Here is a 7,693-nt window from a genome sequence, read left to right on the forward strand (position 1 = left end):
TACTACGTAATCAGTAAAAATCGTAACTCATTTTAAATAAGATTCAGAACTGAAGAAAATATACATCAGATTCAGAAGCTGATATTTGCTATGAATATAAATCTATAAACATCAGACTTTTCTGGAGTTATTTGTCCGATAAACGAAAACTTACTACAACTATAGTAGAAGTAAATTTTAGAAGGCTACTCATCTAAAATCTAGATCCTGATTTAAAAAAAAAGATTCCAACTTCGTCAGGCAAAGTTGATTGTAAGTGGTTCTTCTTGCATTTTCATTTTGATGAACTAGCTCTTCGTATGTTTAGAAAGTTTTACATCTTCGGATTGCAATTTTTTAAAGATACAATCATTCGAACGCAAACAATTCATAAGCTGTTACTTTCATTTTTATGGAATAGAGTTAAATGTATTCCCTTAAACTATCCACATGTGGAGCAGGATCTGCTTACCCTTCCGGAGCACCTGAGATCACCCCTAGTTTTTTTGGTGGGGTTCGTGTTGTTTATTCTTTAGTTTTCTATGTTGTGTCATGTGTGCTGTTGTTTGTTTGCCTTTTTCATTTTTAGCAATGGCGTTGTCAGTTTGTTTTAGATTTATGAGTTTGACTGTCCCTTTGGTATCTTTCGTCCCTCTTTTTAAAAAGTTAGGATGTATTAACAGGTATTAACATATTGGATGCTGAACTGTACGAATATAACTCATAAGTTTAGAAGATGCATTTTCATACTTTTAAAAGCAACTATTTTTACGACAGTCAAAACGTTGAGGACAATTCCTTGGGTCAACCGTTTATTACACTACACTGTCATTCTGTCACAATATTGTCAAAGATAATTTGTTTAATTTAATTAACTTTAAATACTATTTTGTATTTGTTCAACTGAAATTAAGTGGAGTGTGACATAGTCAGCTGATTTACAACAGTATCACATGACAGTCATGTTATAAAATAACCAGTGTCAAATAGATATTGTCTATCTAATAAATCTTTTAATGAAGTCGACTATGGTAGTATTTATGGTACAAAACGAATCTTTTTGTTCCTTTAAATACTTAATTTTAGTCAATTGACAAGGGTGTCAGTTAGGTACTACTTAATGTGTAGTTGTCAATAGTCAAACGATATTTAACAGACTAAATTGAACTTCAGCTGGTCTTAGATGGAAAAAAATATATAGCGAGTTTAAGGCATAAAGTTAAGGAAATAATTAAATCTATTCTTGTTTATGACAGGAATAATTATTTTTTACTTTTTATTTCGGATGAAAAGAAGTGATAACACCAATTTTGACCACTTGGATTAATAAAAACAGAATAAAAAATTTAATAATGTACTTTATATGTTCTAAAGACACAGTCTGTCAAATATAAGAAACAATGTACTTGAATTTCGTCGCAAACGTTCTTGTATTCATAAAAACACTAGCTCTTCATATCTTCCATTTCATTTTGCAGATATTGACAACAGTCTTACAACAAAATACCTTTGCTGCAGTCCATACATATATTTGCTGTCAATCAAAAAACCTATTTGAATAAATGGATGCACCAGTAGTAAACCAGTGTTCAAAAGTCATAAATCGATTGAGAGAAAAACAAATCCGGGTTACAAACTAACACCGAGAGAAACATCTCAACTATAAGAGGAAAACAAAGGAACATCAGGAACAATGACGGGCAAAACAAAAGGTGGGTTGAACCTTGTTTAATGTCTAGCCCAACTTCGCTTTATGACAATGTTAACAAATACCACTAAAATTACAACACTATGTAGAATCATATTCAAAACAGTGTGGCTGTGGCCATTGATTGACGACCTAAATTATCCCATTGACTGGGACAGATTAGGTGAACGTTTTTCTGTAACGACCACTGCTCACTATGTACTTGTTAAAGACACTTAAACTGTGGGGTCACCAAAGGTTCTCAACACCTAAATGAAGTAATTCGAAAAATTAATCAGGAATAACACGATGTTATGATTTATATCAATAATATAAATCAAAACATAAAGATTATTCCTGATAAATTTTTCGAATTATTTTATTATTGAAGGCGTTAAGAACCTTTGGTTACCCCACAGTTTAAATTCTACAATAAGTAAAAAAACTAGAATCATATTCAAAACAGTGGCTGTGGCCATTGATTGACGACCTAAATTATCCCATTGACTGGGACAAATTAGGTGAAGGTTTGTCTGTAACGATCACTGCTCACTATGTACTTGTGAAAGATACTAAAACTGTGGGCCACCAAAGGTTCTCAAAACCTAAATAAAGTAATTCGAAAAATTAATCAGGAATAACACGATGTTTTGACTTTTATCAATAATATAAATCAAAACATGAAGTTATTCCTGATTAATTTTTCGATTTTTTAATCATTAAAGGCGTTTAGAACCTTTGGTGACCCCACAGATTAAATTCTATAATAAGTATGTAGTGAGCAGTGATCGTTACAGACAAGCGTTCACCTAATCTGTCCCAGTCAATGGGATATTTTAAGGTCGTCAATCAATGGCCAAAGCCACACTGTTTTGAATATGATTCTAAGGCTTTTCTTATCACGGGAATAGATTACATTAGCCGTATTTGGCACAACTTTTTGGAATTTTGAGTCCTCAATGCTCTTCAACTTTGTACATGTTTGGCTTTATAACTATTTTGATCTGAACGTCACTGATGAGTCTTATGTAGACGAAACGCGCGTCTGGCGTTTTTAAAAATTATAATCCTGGTACCTTTGATAACTATTTAAGGATATACTAAGGTGAAATTTTAAAAATCAAGAAATTAAAATATATACTAGCAGTCGAAAGAGCACCAGTATAGGAACAAAATAAGATAAAATATTGATAGTTCATGGAGCTCCTTTTCGAGATATTTGAGTTTTAAAAAATGGCGGCAAAAGGCTGACTCGGTATTCAATTGGTATTATTTTGGTCTCAAATCGATCGAACAGAAATCAAGAATCTGCTTAAATTTTGGGAAAATGACCTTTTATGAGCTATTTAAGTCTTTTATAAAAAGAAAAATGGGTGTTATGGGGCAAAATATTTTACTTTATATAGTAGAAAAAAGCAAGGAGTCCAAACATATGACACCAATTTCCAAAACCTCACCTAAGTACATCCTTAAGGCCTTTCCAAATTTATAGTATTGAACTAACTTGTTACAAGATATTTCAGAAACATGTGTCTTGCCCGCTGAAATCAGTTTCATATTCTGTTAAAATTGGTACTTTGGCAATGTTTTATACTGTACGCTGTCATTTAAAAAACAATTTCAGAAATATTGAAATAGAGCCTTCCAATTATTAGGAACTATAACATTTTGTATGCTTAAAACATCAAGCACAAGTGATATGGTTGAAATAAGACAACAATCCATCAGAGTTTAAATGAATGTGGCTATAAGCCATTATGGGAGACGGTATGCATAGCTGGCAAACAAAATCCATACCGTATAGTCATAGCTTATTTTAGTTTTTGTTGTTTATACAGAAAATCATTGGTGGAATAGTTTTATCCCTAATTAGTATTACTATATAAAGGGAAGTAACTCTATTGTTATGCTGATCCTTTTTCATGTTTTTTATGTTGTTGAATAGATCGATGGAGTATTTGAATGGTTCTACAAAAATGTGAAGAAGTGATAAATTTGTTATAATTATCCTAATGTTTTAGATGTAGAAAATGTTTTAAAAAATGCAAATAAATGATCTGGCATCTCTTAAACTTTTTTTTCAAATTTAATTGTAAGGTTGAAATTCTTTGTATAATTTAGAAAAAAGAAAAAAGAAAAATGTAAAAAAAACCTTGCGGAAAGTCATCAGTGAGTTGCAAAAAGGGGATACACTTTGATATCGCAATTGTCTGTATCATGTAAAACGACTGTCTTCACATTGTAAAATATTTTTGTTATTTATTCGTTTGTGCTTAACTAGTATACATGTACTCGTGTGTATAATTAAAAACCCTGCGTTGTATTACACTAAAAACAATTTATTAACTTGACTAAAAACTAATGTCTGAGGCTCCAATAATAATGATCATAACTCATATGTTTTTGCGTAAATAGTTTGAATTTCTCTTATTTATTTTTGCATTTCATTTTGAGTGATTTGTTGAAATAACTTTTAACAAGAATAACACAATAACATACATGAATATCCATAAATTTTGTAAGCAAATTGTTGTCATTCATCATTGGTTTTAAAAAAAAATCTGTTTATAAAAAAGTCTTTTTTTATAAGTTAAAAGAAGTTACATACGTCGCATTCTTTGATAATAATAAAATATAAGCAATAATTTACTTAAAAACGAAGTTTAATTCAACCTTAAAAACAGCGCGAACTTTAAATTCAACCTTAAAAACAGCAAAACACAAAGACACTGCAATAACCATACCATATATTAGCGGATATCGTGTAGCAACCTACCTAGAAAGTATGTCATTTTTTTCTATTAAGATTTATCTAAAAAAAAAAAAACTCATTACCAGACGTACGTTTTGTTTACATACCGATACGACGACATTTTATTGGCGCTAGAATTAAAAAAAAGTTGGAAGGCTCAATACAACACGAAGTTGAAGAATATAAAAAACAAAAAATATGTACCAAATACGGATAGATCATCTACGTCTGAGGGTAGAAAAACCTCAGTGTTTCGAATTTGATTCAAAGTTTTATTAGAAGCATTGATACTTATGCGCGAGTGATTTCCTCGGGATGAACCTTATGTCCTCCAGCAGTGGCATCGATTTATGAATTGGATAGAAGAGAAGTATGGTTGAGTTTATGACTTGCATTAATGGATTCATACAGTCCAATCTTCCGAACATAGTATGCAACATATGCATGTACAAAAAAAAGCAAAATATCAGCTTAAGAAATGGGTAGAGCATTATAGGTAAAGAAACATATTAAGTATTAATAAGTTAGTTTCACAATGCAAAACAAAGCACTGTACTAAATAAATTTGTCGGTTCGGGCAGCTGCTGTATATTTACCGGTTCAAAACCCAATTTAATATGCAGAAATTATTGAATTCCTACTTAAATATATATAAGAAGATGTGGTATGAGTGCCAATATGACAAATCTCCATCCCAGTCATAATTTGTAAAATTAAGCAATTATAGGGTAACGTACGGTCTTCAAAATATGCTAAGAAGTGGCTTTTGTGCGACTCTATTACTAGTATTAATGTAACGTCGCGAATCCTTAACTTCTAAATTTAAGTTTGATATACCATACAATACCCTGAAATAATTTATAGTAATTTATCATTAATGACATTAAGTGGACGTCAATGCGGAACAGTTGTGTAACAATATGATTAGGTATGCTACTTAGGTAGTTACTGAATCGCACATGAAAGGGTGAATCATTACATACTTATATTTCATTTTAATCTAAAAATGTAATTCATACCTGGCAATCAAGATGTTGCATTTGCAATACTTTCATTCAAAAAAAGTCGTGGAAATAGTAGAACCTTAACAAAATAATTAATACCGCAAAACAATACAACTGTTATTGATGGAATAAGATTTAACATTATATTTCTCTGTATCATTCTGACTTAAATTTAAACAACTGCCTTTAAAGCTAACGAGATAAATATAAAATTGTAAGATTGGAACCGACAAACTATTACAGAAGAGGGGAGAAAGATACCAGAGGGACAGTCAAACACATAGATCGAAAATAAACTGATAACGCAATGGCTAAAAAAGAAAAAGACAAACAGACAAGTATAAGTACACAAGACACACCATAGAAAACTAAGGACTTAGCGGCACGAACCCCACCAACTAAAGGGGGTGATCTCAGGTGCTCCGGAACACGATTGTTAGGTTTATCATTTACTGTTAAAGAAACCAAATGAACTTAAAATACTGTCCAAATTCAAATACATCATCAGAATATCCATCAATTATATGCTATTGAGTTATCGCGCTTGGTTCAACCAAATAGTTCCACGAAGCTAGAATGAACAATTTTATATCGAATAACACTATGATCTAGAACTATCTTTTTATCAATTTGTTTTTAAATCATAACTTGTTTGCATAAAAAAGGAGGAGTTGCTTGATTGCCAATTAGATAACTACCCACGACAATTCAAATGAAGTGGATGTAAGCATTTATAGTATAGGCAACGTATGGTCTTCATCAACGAGAAACCATATTTCATAGGCTTTTGACGGGTGATTATTGGTATCCATGAAGGTGTGGACGTTTTGTATCTGAGATAATCACAAACCCAGAAGTCACCATGTTTTTGTTGACATGAAACACCATTGAAGTGTTCATTTTTTTGTAAATGTACAATGTACAATTCACTAGTAATGTTGGGGCCCTTTATAGCTTGTTGTTCGGTGTAAGCCAAGGCTCCGTGTTGAAGGCCGTACATTGACCTATAATTTATTACTTTTATAAATTGTTATTTGGATGGAGAGTTGTCTCATTGACACTCACATCACATCTTCCTATATCAATGTATTCATTGTTGAACTATTCCAAACACTAAGGTTGTTTTACCACCAGGTAGATTGTGTAAGCTGTATTTGGCATAACGTTTCGGAATTCCATATATTAAAAGCTCTAAATCTCCGTATTATATATGGCCTACCATTTGTTTTAATGCGAGCGCCACTGAAAAGTCTGTAGTAGAAAACAAGCTCGTATAAATTACAAAATTATTAGCCTGGTTTTTTTATGTATGAATTACAAAATTATAAACCTGGTATCTTTGATGTATGAATTACAAAATTATAAACTTGGTATTTGATGTATAAATTACAAAATTATAAACCTGGTATCTTTGATGTATGAATTACAAAATTATAAACTTGGTATCTTTGATGTATGAATTACAAAATTATAAACCTGGTATCTTTGATTATTCTTTTCTGTGTTTCCAATTTATTTTTCTTGAAAATATTATGCCAATCATCATAGAAATAATTTCCATCAATTTAAAAAAAAAATATGCTACTGAGAAAAGAGAAATACATTGGATATTCTTTTTGTTTCCACAATTTGAACGATTTATTTTTGTAAACAATGTTTAAAAAAAATATCCTAATAAAAAATCAACTTACTTTAATGAAAATATTACAATCCAGTCCGTACAAAATCAAGTAATATAAAGGTAAATGTTTCAATTGACAGGTATAGCCTTACGTAAAGTGCGAACGGAAAGATACAGATAGATTACACTGATCACGCTACTGTTTACACTCTACAGAAACTTAAGATGACCTCAACAGAACACCAAGGATGTCAAAATTATTGTATTTGATCTTTAAGGGGGGGGGGGGGTGGATTAAAGTCAGAAATATGGCAGTTGTTATACATTCGTTTGATGTGGTTGAGCTTTTGATTTTGCCATTTGATGAGGGACTTTCCTATGTGCAATTTCCTCGGAATTTTTTTTTTTTTTTTAATACTTTTTAAATCCTTAACCGAATATAAATATATGACTTATCTCTTTTATTCCCTGTATTTATTTTCTTTAAAAAGTATAATCCTGCAAGAAAGAGCAACAAAGTTTTCAAAAATCGACATTAAAGAAAATAGTTGTATGCATATGAATTGTAGAGTCAGTCATACTAAATTTATAAAATATCATTCCAGTTTCTCTAGGTCTGATAAAAAAGGAGATATTTCTGCTGATAATGG

The 7,693-nt window shown here is 31.1% G+C and overlaps 1 protein-coding gene across 2 annotated transcripts in view; it reads right to left on the reverse strand.

Annotated features, from left to right (window-relative positions):
* The window catches only part of LOC139512455 (sonic hedgehog protein-like), a 72,220-nt gene extending 65,055 nt beyond the window's left edge, over window positions 1-7,165 (reverse strand). Inside the window, exon 1 of one of the 2 annotated variants that reach the window (XM_071300064.1) lies at window positions 7,114-7,165. The gene's annotated coding sequence lies outside the window, so the exon portion shown is untranslated. The remainder of the gene's footprint in view (window positions 1-7,113) is intronic. The other variant, XM_071300067.1, reaches the window with a different exon arrangement.
* Window positions 7,166-7,693: the final 528 nt, after the last annotated feature.

The sequence above is a fragment of the Mytilus edulis genome, chromosome 2, assembly GCF_963676685.1.
Source record: "Mytilus edulis chromosome 2, xbMytEdul2.2, whole genome shotgun sequence".
Taxonomy (NCBI): domain Eukaryota; kingdom Metazoa; phylum Mollusca; class Bivalvia; order Mytilida; family Mytilidae; genus Mytilus; species Mytilus edulis.